We start from the raw sequence: 15356 nt of genomic DNA, 5'->3' as shown, positions 1-15356 counted from the left end.
CAGCAAAATTTGCAACACCAGGAAGGTCCAATACCTCCCATTCAATGAGGAAGCGGTGGCCTCCTGGAATGAGATTCCTGCTGATATTCGCACAGCAAGATCCCACAGGCAGAAGCCCAGTTCATAACTGGATGATCTGCTCAGTGACTCTGGTTAAGGAATTAATACTGATCCCAGGACTCCGGGTAAGTTTCCACTTCCCTTGTTGTAAATAGTCTGGCTGGTTGGATTGTCGGACGTGTATCAGTTGGCTTCTTCCAGAAAGTTCTTCTGCCGCCTTTACAGCATGAACATTCTCGTGTTTGGACACTGGAGGCGTTATTCGGCTACTTGTTTGTGAAAGCAGCACCAGAACCAGCGGTGGAGAGAGATTCCAGTCGCCAGGATGCAACTGTCTCATTGGATCCTTCCCGCCACTCAGATCTTAGACTCTTAATGCGTTCGTGTCAGGAACAGTTAGACGGCAGTACGGACTTTGTTGATTGGAGCAAACTGGTCAATGCAGAAATGAGAGCTCCTTAACTCACAGCGTGTTGGAGAACCATCGCACTCAGATGCAAGAGTCTGGCTGGCGTTGAAAAATAGTTAAACCACATCTAGTTTGAAATGAAATGAAGATGAAAATTAAATTTAAATCGATTTGCGCATGGAGCATATCTTTAGCCGCCGTGCTTCAGGATGGCCGAGCGGTCGAAGGCGCTGCGTAAAGGCCGCAGTCTCCTCTGGAGGCGTGGTTTCGAATCCCACTTCTGACATTCCCTTTTCCTCCACGTGGTTACATTTCTCCAGCAACATTTGCAACACCAGGAAGATCCAATACCTCCCATTCAATGGGGAAGCGGTGGCCTCCTGGAATGAGACTCCTGCTGATATTCGCACAGCAAGACCCCACAGGCAGAAGCCCAGTTCATCACTGGATAATCTGCTCATGACTCTATTTGAGGAATTAATAATGATCCCAGGATTCCGGGTAAATGTCTCGTCTCTTGTTGTAAATAGTCTGGCTGGTTGGATTGTCGAGGTGTCTCAGTCGACATCTCCCAGAAAACTCTTCTGCCGCCTTTACTGGATGAACGTCCTCCTGTTTGGACACTGAAGGGTTTTCTGGCTACTTGTTTGTGAAAGCAGCACCAGAAGCAGCTGTGGAGAGAGATTCCAGTCGCAAGGATGCAACTGTATAATTGGATCCTTCACGCCGCTCAGATCTTAGACTCTCAATATCTTCATGTGAGGAACAGGTCGGCGGGAGTTCGGTCTTTGTTGATTGCAGCAAACTGATCAATGCAACGACGCGAAGCTCCTTAACCCCCAGCGGCTTGGAGAAGGACGGCACTCAGATACAGGACTCTGGCTGGTGTTCAAAAATAGGAAAAGCACAACTGTTTAGAAATGAAATGACAATGAAGATAGAATTTAAAGTCCTTTAGTGAGCGATGGTGGTGTAATGGTGAGCATAGCTCCCTTCCAAGCAGTTGACCTGGGTTCGATTCCCAGCCATCGCAGAAGAAACTTATTTCGAAATTTTGGGCAGCAAGGTAGCACAGTTGTTTCACAGCTCCAGGGTTCCAGGTTCGATTCCCGGCTTGGGTCACTGACTGTGCGGAGTCTGCACGCTCTCCCCAAGTCTGCGTGAATTTCACCCCGGGTGCTCCGGTTTCCTCCCACGGCATAAAGACGAGCTGGCTCGGGGAATTGGTCATGCGTAATTGCCCTTAGTGTCCAAAAAGGTAGGAAGGATTATTGGGTTGCGGGGTGAGGGTGATAGGATGGAATTGAGGTCTTACGTGGATCGGTGCAGACTCGATAGGCCGAATGGACTCCTTCTGCACTGCATGTTCTATGTCTATTTGTGCACGGAGCATAACATTTTCTGCAGCTCGTCGGGATGGCCGAGCGGTCGATGGCGCTGCGTTAAGGCCGCAGTCTCCTCTGGAGGCGTAGGTTAGAATCCTACTTCTGACATTGCCTTTTTTTCCTCGAGGTTACATTTCTCGAAAAATTGTTCAACCCCAGGAAGATCTAATACCTCCCATTCAATGGGGAAGCGGTGGCCTCGGGACGCGAGATTCGTACTTAAATTCGCACAGCAAGACCCCACAGTCAGAAGCCCAGTTCATGACTGGATGATCTGTTCAGTGACTCTGCTTGAGGAATTAATACTGATCCCAGGACTCCGGGTAAATTTCCACTTCCCTTGTTGTAAATAGTCTGGCTGGTTGGATTGTCGGACGTGAATCAGTTGGCTTCTTCCAGAAAGTTCTTCTGCCGCCTTTACAGCATGAACATCCTCGTGTTTGGACACTGGAGGCGTTATTCGGCTACTTCTCTGTGAAAGCAGCACCAGATGCAGCTGTGCAGAAAGATTCCAGTCGCCAGGATGCAACTGTCTCATTGGATCCTTCCCGCCACTCAGATCTTAGACTCTTAATACCTTCGTGTAAGGAACAGTTAGACGGCAGTACGGACTTTGTTGATTGGAGCAAACTGATCAATGCAGAAATGAGAGCTCCTTAACACACAGCGTGTTGTAGAACGATCGCACTGAGATGGAAGAGTCTGACTGGCGTTCAAAAATAGTAAAACCACATCTAGTTTGAAATGAAATGAAGATGAAAATTAAATTTAAATCGATTTGCGCATGGAGCATATCTTTGGCCACAGTGCGTCAGGATGGCCGAGCGGTCGAAGGCGCTGCGTTAAGGTCGCAGTCTCCTCTGGAGGCGTGGGTTCGAATCCCACTTCTGACATTCCCTTTTCCTCCACGTGGTTCTGTTTCTCCAGCAAAATTTGCAACACCCGGACGATCCAATACCTCCCATTCAATGGGTAAGCGGTGGCCTCCTGGAATGAGATTCCTGTTGATATTCGCACAGCAAGACCCCACAGGCAGAAGCCCAGTTCATCACTGGATAATCTGCTCATGTCTCTATTTGAGGAATTAATAATGATCCCAGGATTCCGGGTAAATGTCTCGTCTCTTGTTGTAAATAGTCTGGCTGGTTGGATTTTCGAGGTGTCTCAGTCGACATCTCCCAGAAAACTCTTCTGCCGCCTTTACTGGATGAACGTCCTCCTGTTTGGACACTGAAGGGGTTTCTGGCTACTTGTTTGTGAAAGCAGCACCAGAAGCAGCTGTGGAGAGAGATTCCAGTCGCAAGGATGCAACTGTATAATTGGATCCTTCACGCCGCTCAGATCTTAGACTCTCAATATCTTCACGTGAGGAACAGGTCGGCGGGAGTTCGGTCTTTGTTGATTGCAGCAAACTGATCAATGCAACGACGCGAAGCTCCTTAACCCCCAGCGGCTTGGAGAAGGACGGCACTCAGATACAGGACTCTGGCTGGTGTTCAAAAATGGGAAAAGCACAACTGATTAGAAATGAAATGACAATGAAGATAGAATTTAAAGTTCTTCAGTGAGCGATGGTGGTATAATGGTGAGCATAGCTGCCTTCCAAGCAGTTGACCTGGGTTCGATTCCCAGCCATCGCAGAAAGAACTTATTTCGAAATTTTGGGCAGCAAGGTAGCACAGTTGTTTCACAGCTCCACTGTTCCAGGTTCGATTCCCGGCTTGGGTCACTCTCTGTGCGGCGTCTGCACGTTCTCCCCATGTCTGCGTGAATTTCACCCCAGGTGCTCCGGTTTCCTCCCACAGCATAAAGACGAGCTAGCTCCGGGAATTGGTCATGCGTAATTGCCCTTAGTGTCCAAAAAGGTAGGAAGGATTATTGGGTTGCGGGGTGAGGGTGATAGGATGGAATTGAGGTCTTAAGTGGATCGGTGCAGACTCGATGGGCCGAATGGACTCCTTCTCCACTGTATGTTCTCTGTCTGTTTGTGCACGGTTCATAACATTTCCTGCAGCTCGTCAGGGTGGCCGAGCGGTCGAAGACGCTGCGTTAAGATCGCAGACTCCTCTGGAGGCGTGGGTTAGAATCCTACTTCTGACATTGCCTTTTTTTCACGAGGTTACATTTCTCCAAAAATTGTTCAACCCCAGGAAGATCTCATACCTCCCATTCAATGGGGAAGCGGTGGCCTCGGGACGCGAGATTCGTACTGAAATTCGCACAGCAAGACCCCGCAGGCAGAAGCCCAGTTCATGACTGTATGATCGGCTCAGTGACTCTGGGTGAGGAATTAATACTGATCCCAGGACTCCTTGTAAATTTCCACTTCCCTTGTTGTAAATAGTCTGGCTGGTTGGATTGTCGGACGTGAATCAGTTGGCTTCTTCCAGAAAGTTCTTCTGCCGCCTTTACAGCATGAACATCCTCGTGTTTGGACACTGGAGGCGTTATTCGGCTACTTGTCTGTGAAAGCAGCACCAGATGCAGCTGTGCAGAGAGATTCCAGTCGCCAGGATGCAACTGTCTCATTGGATCCTTCCCGCCACTCAGATCTTAGACTCGTAATACCTTCGTGTAAGGAACAGTTAGACGGCAGTACGGACTTTGTTGATTGGAGCAAACTGATCAATGCAGAAATGAGAGCTCCTTAACACACAGCGCGTTGGAGAACGATCGCACTCAGATGCAAGAGTCTGGCTGGCGTTCAAAAATAGTAAAACCACATCTAGTTTGAAATTAAATGAAGATGAAAATTAAATTTAAATCGATTTGCGCATGGAGCAAATCTTCGGCCGCCGTGCGTCAGGCTGGCCGAGCGGTCGTGGGCGCTGCGTTAAGGTCGCAGTCTTCTCTGGAAGCGTGGGTTCGAATCCCACTTCTGACATTCCCTTTTCCTCCACGTGGTTACGTTTCTCCAGCAAAATTTGCAACACCAGGAAGGTCCAATACCTCCCATTCAATGAGGAAGCGGTGGCCTCCTGGAATGAGATTCCTGCTGATATTCGCACAGCAAGATCCCACAGGCAGAAGCCCAGTTCATAACTGGATGATCTGCTCAGTGACTCTGGTTAAGGAATTAATACTGATCCCAGGACTCCGGGTAAGTTTCCACTTCCCTTGTTGTAAATAGTCTGGCTGGTTGGATTGTCGGACGTGTATCAGTTGGCTTCTTCCAGAAAGTTCTTCTGCCGCCTTTACAGCATGAACATTCTCGTGTTTGGACACTGGAGGCGTTATTCGGCTACTTGTTTGTGAAAGCAGCACCAGAACCAGCGGTGGAGAGAGATTCCAGTCGCCAGGATGCAACTGTCTCATTGGATCCTTCCCGCCACTCAGATCTTAGACTCTTAATACGTTCGTGTCAGGAACAGTTAGACGGCAGTACGGACTTTGTTGATTGGAGCAAACTGATCAATGCAGAAATGAGAGCTCCTTAACTCACAGCGTGTTGGAGAACCATCGCACTCAGATGCAAGAGTCTGGCTGGCGTTGAAAAATAGTTAAACCACATCTAGTTTGAAATGAAATGAAGATGAAAATTAAATTTAAATCGATTTGCGCATGGAGCATATCTTTAGCCGCCGTGCTTCAGGATCGCCGAGCGGTCGAAGGCGCTGCGTTAAGGTCGCAGTCTTCTCTGGAAGCGTGGTTTCGAATCCCACTTCTGACATTCCCTTTTCCTCCACGTGGTTACATTTCTCCAGCAACATTTGCAACACCAGGAAGATCCAATACTTCCCATTCAATGCGGAAGCGGTGGACTCCGGGAATGAGATTCCTGCTGATATTCGCACAGCAAGACCCCACAGGCAGAAGCCCAGTTCGCAACTGGATAATCTGCTCAGTGACTCTATTTGAGGAATTAATAATGATCCCAGGATTCCGGGTAAATGTCTCGTCTCTTGTTGTAAATAGTCTGGCTGGTTGGATTATTGAGGTGTCTCAGTCGACATCTCCCAGAAAACTCTTCTGCCGCCTTTACTGGATGAATGTCCTCCTGTTTGGACACTGAAGGGTTCTCTGGCTACTTGTTTGTGAAAGCAGCACCAGAAGCAGCTGTGGAGAGAGATTCCAGTCGCAAGGATGCAACTGTATAATTGGATCCTTCACGCCGCTCAGATCTTAGACTCTCAATACCTTCGTGTGAGGAACAGGTCGGCGGGAGTTCGGTCTTTGTTGATTGCAGCAAACTGATCAATGCAACAATGCGAAGCTCCTTAACCCCCAGCGGCTTGGAGAAGGACGGCACTTAGATACAGGACTCTGGCTGGTGTTCAAAAATAGGAAAAGCACAACTGATTAGAAATGAAATGACAATGAAGATAGAATTTAAAGTTCTTCAGTGAGCGATGGTGGGACAGTGGTGAGCATAGCTGCCTTCCAAGCATTTCATCTAGGTTCGATGCCCGGCCATCGCAGAAAAAACTTATTTCGAAATTTTGGGGAGCAAGGTAGCGCCGTGGTTAGCACAGTTGTTTCACAGCTCCAGGGTTCCAGGTTCGATTCCCGGCTTGGGTCACTGTCTGTGCGGAGTCTGCACGTTCTCCCCATGTCTGCGTGAATTTCACCCCGGGAGCTCCGGTTTCCTCCCGCGGCATAAAGACGAGCTGGCTCGGGGAATTGGTCATGCGTAATTGCCCTTAGTGTCCAAAAATGTAGGAAGGATTATTGGGTTGCGGGGTGAGTGTGATAGGATGGAATTGACGTCTTAAGTGGGTCGGTGCAGACTCGATGGGCCGAATGGACTCCTTCTGCTCTGTATGTTCTCTGTCTATGTCTATTTGTGCACGTAGCATAACGTTGTCGCCAGCTCGTCAGGCTGGCCGAGCGTTCGAAGGCGCTGCGTTAATGTCGCAGTCTCCTCTGGAGGCGTGGGTTCGAATCCTACTTCGGACATTGCCTTCTTTTCCACGAGGTTACATTTCTCCAACAAATGTTCAACCCCAGGAAGATTTAATACCTCCCATTCAATGGGGAGGCGGTGGCCTCGGGACGTGAGATTCGCACTTAAATTCGCACAGCAAGACCCCACAGTCAGAAGCCCAGTTCATGACGGGATGATCTGCTCAGTGACTCTGGTTGAGGAATTAATATTGATCCCAGGACTCCGAGTAAATTTCCACTTCCCTTGTTGTAAATAGTCTGGCTGGTTGGATTGTCGGACGTGAATCAGTTGGCTTCTTCCAGAAAGTTCTTCTGCCGCCTTTACAGCATGAGCGACCTCCTGTTTTGACACTGAAGGGTTCTCTGGCTACTTGTTTGTGAAAGCAGCACCAGAATCAGCTGTGGAGAGAGTTTCCAGTCGCAAGGATGCAACTGTATAATTGGATCCTTCACGCCGCTCAGATCTTAGACTCTCAATACCGTCGTGTGAGGAACAGGTCGGCTGGAGTTCGGTCTTTGTTGATTGCAGCAAACTGATCAATGCATCAATGCGAAGCTCCTTAGCCCCCAGCGGCTTGGAGAAGGACGGTACTCAGATTCAGGATTATGGCTGGTGTTCCAAAATAGGAAAAGCACAACTGATTAGAAATAAAATGCGAATGAAGATATAATTTAAAGCGGGTCTATGAGCGATGGTGGTACAGTGGTGAGCATAGTTGCCTTCCAAGCAGTTGACCCGTGTTCGATTCTCGGCCATCGCAGAAGAAATTTATTTCGAAATTTTGGACAGCAAGGTAGCATCGTGGTTAGCACAGTTGCTTCACAGCACCAGGGTTCCAGTTTCGATTCCCGGCTTCGGTCACTGTCTGTGCGGAGTCTGCATGTTCTCCCTGTGTCTGCGTGAATTTCACCCCGGGTGCTCTGGTTTCCTCCCACAGCATAAAGACGAGCTAGCTCCGGGAATTGGTCATGCGTAATTGCCCTTAGTGTCCAAAAAGGTAGGAATGATTATTGGGTTGCGGGGTGAGGGTGATAGGATGGAATTGAGGTCTTAAGTGGATCGGTGCAGACTCGATGGGCCGAATGGACTCCTTCTCCACTGTATGTTCTCTGTCTGTTTGTTGTAAATAGTCTGGCATGTTGTATTGGCGGATGTAAATAAGTTGGCTTCTCCCAGAATGTTCTTCTGCCGCCTTTACAGCATGAACATCCTCGTGTTTGGACACTGGAGGGGTTATTAGGCTACTAGCCTGTGAAAGCAGCACCAGAAGCAGCTGTGCAGAGAGATTCCAGTCGCCAAGATGCAACTGTCTAATTGGATCCATCAGGCCGCTCAGATCTTAGACTCTTAATACCTTCGTGTGAGGAACAGGTAGGCGGCAGTACGGACTTTGTTGAATAGAGCAAACTGATCAATGCAGAAATGAGAGCTCCTTAACACACAGCGTTTTGGAGAACGATCGCACTCAGATACAAGAGTCTGGCTGGCGTTCAAAAATAGTAAAACCACATCTAGTTTGAAATGAAATGAAGATGAAAATTGAATTTAAATCGATTCGCCGATGGAGCATATCTTGGGTTACGGCGCGTCAGGATGGCCGAGCGGTCGAAGGCGCTGCGTTAAGGTTGCAGTCTCCTCTGGAGGGGTGGGTTCGAATCCTACTTCTGACATTAACTTTTCCTCCACGTGGTTACGTTTCTCCAGCAAAATGTTCAACCCCAGGAAGATTCAATTGGGGAAGCGGTGGCCTCCGGGAATGAGATTCCTGCTTACATTCGCACAGCAAGACCTCACAGGGAGAAGTCCAGTTCATAACTGAATAATATAAGAACTAGGAGCAGGAGTAGGCCATCTGGCCCCTCGAGCCTGCTCCACCATTCAATGAGATCATGGCTGATCTTTTGTGGACTCAGCTCCACTTTCGGGCCCGAACACCATAACCCTTAATCCCTTTATTCTTCAAAAAACTATCTATCCTTATCTTAAAAACATTTAATAAAGGAGCCTCTACTGCTTCACTGGGCAAGGAATTCCATAGATTCACAACGCTTTGGGTGAAGAAGTTCCTTCTAAACTCAGTCCTAAATCTACTTCCCCTTATTTTGAGGCTATGCCCCCTAGTTCTGTTTTCACCCGCCAGTGGAAACAACCTGCCCGCATCTATCCTTTCTATTCCCTTCATAATCTCATATGTTTCTATAAGATCCCCCCCTCATCCTTCTAAATTCCAATGAGTACAGTCCCAGTCTACTCAACCTCTCCTCGTAATCCAACCCCTTCAGCTTTGGGATTAACCTAGTGAATCTCCTCTGCACACCCTCCAGTGCCTGTACGTCCTTTCTCAAGTAAGGAGACCAAAACTGAACACAATACTCTAGGTGTGGCCTCACTAACACCTTATACAATTGCAGCAGAACCTCCCCAGTCTTAAACTCCATCCCTCTAGCAATGAAGGACAAAATTCCATTTGCCTTCTTAATCACCTGTTGCACCTGAAAACCAACTTTTTGAGACTCATGCACTAGAACACTCAGGTCTCTCTGCACAGCAGCATGTTTTAATATTTTATCATTTAAATAATAATCTCTTTTGCTGTTATTCCTACCAAAATGGATAACCTCACATTTGTCAACATTGTATTCCATCTGCCAGACCCTAGCCCATTCACTTAGCCTATCCAAATCCCTCTGCAGACTTCCAATATCCTCTGCACTTTTTGCTTTACCACTTATCTTAGTGTCGTATGCAAACTTGGACACATTGCCCTTGGTCCCCAACTCCAAATCATCGATGTAAATTGTGAACAGTTGTGGGCCCAACACTGATCACTGAGGGACACCACTAGCTACTGATTGCCAACCAGAGAAACACCCATTAATCCCCACTCTTTGCTTTCTATTAATTAACCAATCCTCTATCCATGCTACTACTTTCCCCTTAATGCCATGCATCTTTATCTGATGCAACAACCTTTTGTGTGGCACCTTGTCAAAGGCTTTCTGGAAATCCAGATATACCAGATATACCACATCCATTGGCTCCCCGTTATCTACCGCACTGTTAATGTCCTCAAAATATTCCACTAAATTAGTTAGGCGCGACCTGCCCTTTATGAACCCATGCTGCGTCTGTCCAGTGGGACAACTTCCATCCAGATGCCTCGCTATTTCTTCCTTGATGATAGATACCAGCATCTTCCCTACTACCGAAGTTAAGCTCACTGGCCTATAATTACCCGCTTTCTGCCTACCTCCTTTTTTAAACAGTGGTGTCACGTTTGCTAATTTCCAATCCGCAGGGACGGCCCCAGATAATTTTGGTAAATTATCACTAGTGCATTTGCAATTTCCCTAGCCATCCCTTTTAACACTCTGGGATGCATTCCATCAGGTCCAGGAGACTTGTCTACCTTTAGCCCCATGAGCTTGCCCATCACTACCTCCTTGGTGATAACAATCCTCTCAAGGTCCTCACCTGTCAAAGCCTCATTTCCATCAGTCACTGGCATGTTATTTGTGTCTTCCACTGTGAAGACCGACCCAAAAAACCTGTTCAGTTCCTCAGCCATTTCCTCATCTCCCATTACTAAATCTCCCTTCTCATCCACTAAAGGACAAATATTTACCTTAGCCACTCTTTTTTGTTTTATGTATTTGTAGAAACCTTTACTATCTGTTTTTATATTCTGAGCAAGTTTACTCTCATAATCTATCTTACTCTTCTTTATACCTTTTTTAGTAGCTTTCAGTTGCCCCCTAAAGATTTCCCAGTCCTCTAGTCTCCCACTGATCTTTGCTACTTTGTATGTTTTATCCTTCAATTTGATACTCTCCCTTATTTCCTTAGATATCGACGGTCGATTTTCCCTCTTTTTACCGCCCTTCCTTTTTGTTGGTATCTACCTTTGCTGAGCACTGTGAAAAATCACTTGGAAGGTTCTCCACTGTTTCTCAACTGTTTCACAATAAAATATTTGCTCCCAGTCTATCTTAGCTAGTTCTTCTCTCATCCCATTGCAATCTCCTTTGTTTAAGCGCAAAACACTAGTGCTTGATTTTACCTTCTCACCCTCCATCTGTATTTTAAATTCCATCATATTGTGATCGCTCCTTCCGAGAGGTTCCCTAACTATGAGATCCTGAATCAATCCTGTCTCATTACACAGGACCAGATCTAGGACCGCTTGTTCCCTCGTAGGTTCCACCTAGGAAACTATCGCGGATACATTCTATAAACTCCTCCTCAAGGCTGCCTTGACTGACCTGGTTAAACCAATCAACATGTAGATTAAAATCCCCCATGATAACTGGTGTACCATTTCTACATGCATCTGTTATTTCATTGTTTATTGCCTGCCCCACCATAATGTTACTATTTGGTGGCCTATAGATTACTCCTATCAGTGACTTTGTCGCCTTACTATTCCTGATTTCCACCCAAATGGATTCAACCTTATCCTCCATAGCACCGGTGTCACCCCTTACTTTTGCCCGGATGTCATCCTTAAATAACAGAGCTACACCACCTCCCTTACCATCCACTCTGTCCTACCGAAAGGTTTGATACCCTCGGATATTTAACTCCCAGTCGTGACCATCCTTTAACCATGTTTCAGTAATGGCCACTAAATCATAGTCATTCACGACGATTTGCGCCATCAACTCATTTACCTTATTCTGAATAATACGAGCATTCAGGTAAAGTACACTTATGTTGGCTTTTTTACCTCTGTTCTGAATCTTAACACCTCGATCAGTAACCTCTCCTAAGTTATATTTCCTCTTAACCTTTCTCCTAATTTTCCTTGTCATCGAACCCATATCTTCCTGTAACAACCTGCCGCGTCGCTTAACATTAATGTTTTCACTTCCCGTTTTATTTCTTTTAGTATTCGTGGTCCTATTCACTGAGCTCCCCTCAGTCACTGTACCTTGTACTGTCGCCCTTTTTGATTTTTGACTATGGCTTCTCTGCCTTACACTTTCCCCATTACTGCCTTTTATTTCTGTCCCTGTTTTACAACCTTCCAACTTCCTGCATCGGTTCCCATCCCCCTGCCACATTAGTTTAAACTCTCCCCAGCAGCTCTAGCAAACACCGCCCCCCCCCCTAGGGCATCAGTTCCAGTCCTGCCCAGGTGCAGACCGTCCGGTTTGTACTGGTCCCACCTCCCCCAGAACCGGTTCCAATGTCCCAGGAATTTGAATCCCTCCCTCTTGCACCATCTCTCGAGCCACGTATTCCTCCTCTCTATCCTGACACTCCTACTCTGACTAGCTCGTGGCACTGGTAGCAATCCTGAGATTACTACCTTTGAGGTCCTACTTTTTTAGTTTTCCTCCTAGCTCCCTAAATTCAGCTTGTAGGACCTTGTCCCGTTTTTTACCTATATCGTTGGTGCATATGTGCACCACGACAGCTGGCTGTTCACCCTCCCCCCCCCCCCCCCCCCCAGAATGTCCTGCAGCCGCTCCGAGACATCCTTGACCCTTGCACCAGGGAGGCAACATACCATCCTGGAGTCTCGATTGCGTCCGCAGAACCGCCTGTCTATTCCCCTTACAATTGAGTCCCCTATCACTATAGCCCTGCCATTCTTCTTCCTGCCCAGCTGCGCAGCAGAGCCAGCCACGGTGCCATGAACCTGGCTGCTGCTGCCTTCCCCTGGTGAGCCATCTCCCTCAACAGTATCCAATGCGGTATATCTGTTTTGCAGGGAGATGACCGCAGAGGACACCTGCACTGCCTTCCTACTCTTGCTCTGTCTTTTGGTCACCCATTTACTATCTCCCTCAGTACCTTTCACCTGCTACTTGTTTCTAGCTTGAAATTAAATGACGACGAAGATAGAATTTTAATCGATTTTTGCACGCAGCATATCTTTGCGACAGCGCGTCAGGATGGTCGAGCGTTCGAAGTCACTGCATTAAGGTCACAGTCTCCTCTGGAGGCATGGGTCAGAATCCCACTGCTGATATTAACTTTTCCTCCACGAGGTTACATTTATCCAGCAAAATGTTCACCCCAGGAAGATCCAATGCCTCCCATTCACCGGGGAAGAGGCGGCCTCAGGACGTGAGAATCCTGCTTAAATTGGCACAGCAAAACCCAACAGGAAAAGATCAGTTACTGACTGGATAATCAGATCTGTGACTCTGGCACTCAGATACAGGGTTCAAAAATAGTAACAGCACATCAAGTTTGAAATGAAATGACGATGAATATAGAATTGAAATCGCTTTGTGCATTCCACTGAAACAATTTACCATTTCCTCCGAAGCAAAGCTTATTTTATCAAGTCAATGTGCTTCTTAATTCCTGTTAAATTTTGTTTCCTTGCTGATGTGAAATCAAAAGAAAGACTTTTTGTCCCTTGGTTTTATATCGGGATCACTGGGTCAATTTGGTTCTTTCTGGTTTGGTGGCGTCCACTGCGAACAGAACAATAGACATAAGTGAGCAGTCTTTACAAATAGAAGAGTCGAGCACAAGGGCAATGCCGCTATGCAGATTCTTCATAAAATCCTGAAAGAGAAATAGAAAATGTTGGATAACTCGACTGGTATGGCAACATCTGTGGAGAGAGAAAGACAGTTACAGTTCCGAATCCAGTACGACACTCCCTCCCATTCTCTGTTTCCATCTCCATAGCTGCTGCCAGGCCTGTTAAGGATTTCCAGCATTTTCTGTTTTTATCACGGGATTACACGCCAGCTCTAGGCGGCTGTCATGGGCACGGTGGGCGGAATGGACTCATCCTGATCTGTAACCATTTTTTGATTCTCTAAACAAGAGTTAGCAACGGGAAGTATCCAATTGGAGAGTTGCACCCTGGCGTATGTAATCTCCCTCCACAGCTGCTACCGGTGCTACTTTCACAGACATGTAGCCGAAGAACACCTCCAGTGGACAAAACAGAAGGAAATTCATCCAGTGGAGGCGACAGAGAAGGATTATGGAAGAGGTCAACTGAGTCACCTCGACTGCACTGTGGACAGCCGAAGAACTGATGTCAAGGAGCGGTTAAGCTCCAAACATGACCTTCGCCCCTCCCTCCTTTTCCTCCAAACTGCTCCCGAGTTCAGTCAATGAGACCATATCGATCGCACAGATGTTATAAAGTCCTTGCAGGGCTCGGCGGGGGTTTGAACCCGGGACTAATCGCATTTTGCCGATCAGAAGACCTTAAGCGAGAATCATACCCCTAGATCAACGAACAAGCCGGAGATCAGTATTCCGCTGAAACCATCTTACCATTACCTCCCAAGCAAAGCTTATTTTATCAACTCAACGGACTTCTTAATTCCTGTTGAATTTGGTTTGGTTGTTAAAGTAAAATCAAAAGGAACTCCCTTTTGCCCCTTGCTTTCCTTATCGGGATTATTGGGTAAATTTGTTTTTTTCTGGTTTGTTGGCCTCCACAGGGAACAGAACAATAGACAGAAGGGACAAGTCTTTGTAAATAGAAGCGCCGGGCACAAGGGCAATGCCGCTATGGAGATTCTCCATAAAATCCTGAAAGACAAATAGAAATTGCTGGACAAATCGTCTGGTATGGTAACATCTGTGGAGAGAGGAAGAGAGTTACCATTCTGAATTCAGAATGACCCTGCTTCCCATTCTCTGTTTCGCTCAACACAGCTGCTGCCAGGCATGTTGGGATTTTCCAGCATTTTCTGTTTGTATCACGGTACTATACGCCAGCTCTAGGTGATTGTCATGGACACGTTGGGCGGAATGGACTCACCCTGATCTGTTACCATTTAATGATTCTCTAAACGAGTGTGAGCAACGTGAAGTATCCAATTAGAGAGTTGCATCCTGGCGATTGGAATCTCTCTCCCCCGCTGTTTACGGTGCAGCCTTCACAGATACTTAGCAGAAGAATCCCTCCAGTGGACAAACAGGAGGAAATTCATCCAGTGGAGGCGGTAGAGGAGGGTTCTGGGAGTGGTCATCTGTGTCACCTCGACTGCACTGTGGGCAGCCAAAGAACTGGTGTCAAAGAGCGGTTAAGCCCCAAACATGACCCTCGCTCCCACCCTCCTTTTTCTCCAAACTGCTCCCTCGTTCAGTCAATGGCACCATATCGATCGCACAGATATTAAAAAGTGCTTTGCAAGGCTCGTCCAGGATTTGAACACGTGACCTCTAGCATTTTATTGCAGCAGAAGACCCCAAGCGAGAATCATACCCCTAGACCAACGAACCAGGTGTGCTCAACGTACCGCTGAAACCACCATTACGTCCCAAGCAAAGTTTATTTGAGCAACTCAATGGACTTCTTAATTCCCGCTGAATTTGGTTTGGTTGTGAAAGTAAAATCAAAAGAAAGTCTTCTTTGTCCCTTGCTTTTCTTATCGGGATCATTGCGTCAATTTGGTTCTTTCTGGTTCGTTGTCCTCCACTGCGAACAGAACAATAGACATACGGGACCAGTTTTTATAATTAGAAGCGCCGAGCACAAGGGCAATGCCGCTATGGCGATTCTTCATAAAATCCTGAAACAGCAATAGAAAATGGTGGATAACTCGGATGGCCGGGCAACACCTGTGGAGGGAGAAAGAGAGTTACAGTTCCGAATCCAGTCTGACCCTCCTTCCCATTCTCTGTTTCC

The 15356-nt window shown here is 47.1% G+C and overlaps 7 non-coding genes across 7 annotated transcripts; all 7 read left to right on the top strand.

The window, feature by feature from the left end:
• The first annotated feature begins 1430 nt into the window (after positions 1–1430).
• trnag-ucc (transfer RNA glycine (anticodon UCC)) lies at positions 1431–1502 on the top strand. The gene has a single exon. It is a non-coding gene; the product is annotated as a tRNA-Gly (tRNA).
• Positions 1503–1879: 377 nt separating this feature from the next.
• On the top strand, positions 1880–1962 carry trnal-aag (transfer RNA leucine (anticodon AAG)). Its single transcript has one exon. It is a non-coding gene; the product is annotated as a tRNA-Leu (tRNA).
• A 702-nt stretch (positions 1963–2664) lies between these two features.
• trnal-aag (transfer RNA leucine (anticodon AAG)) lies at positions 2665–2747 on the top strand. Its single transcript has one exon. It is a non-coding gene; the product is annotated as a tRNA-Leu (tRNA).
• A 675-nt stretch (positions 2748–3422) lies between these two features.
• trnag-ucc (transfer RNA glycine (anticodon UCC)) lies at positions 3423–3494 on the top strand. Its single transcript has one exon. It is a non-coding gene; the product is annotated as a tRNA-Gly (tRNA).
• A 377-nt stretch (positions 3495–3871) lies between these two features.
• trnal-aag (transfer RNA leucine (anticodon AAG)) lies at positions 3872–3954 on the top strand. The gene has a single exon. It is a non-coding gene; the product is annotated as a tRNA-Leu (tRNA).
• A 3473-nt stretch (positions 3955–7427) lies between these two features.
• Positions 7428–7499, top strand: trnag-ucc (transfer RNA glycine (anticodon UCC)). The gene has a single exon. It is a non-coding gene; the product is annotated as a tRNA-Gly (tRNA).
• Positions 7500–8326: 827 nt separating this feature from the next.
• trnal-aag (transfer RNA leucine (anticodon AAG)) lies at positions 8327–8409 on the top strand. Its single transcript has one exon. It is a non-coding gene; the product is annotated as a tRNA-Leu (tRNA).
• Positions 8410–15356: the final 6947 nt, after the last annotated feature.

The sequence above is a fragment of the Scyliorhinus torazame genome, chromosome 24 (assembly GCF_047496885.1).
Source record: "Scyliorhinus torazame isolate Kashiwa2021f chromosome 24, sScyTor2.1, whole genome shotgun sequence".
Classification (NCBI taxonomy): Eukaryota; Metazoa; Chordata; class Chondrichthyes; order Carcharhiniformes; family Scyliorhinidae; genus Scyliorhinus; species Scyliorhinus torazame.
This window is presented reverse-complemented; position numbering and strand designations above follow the sequence as displayed.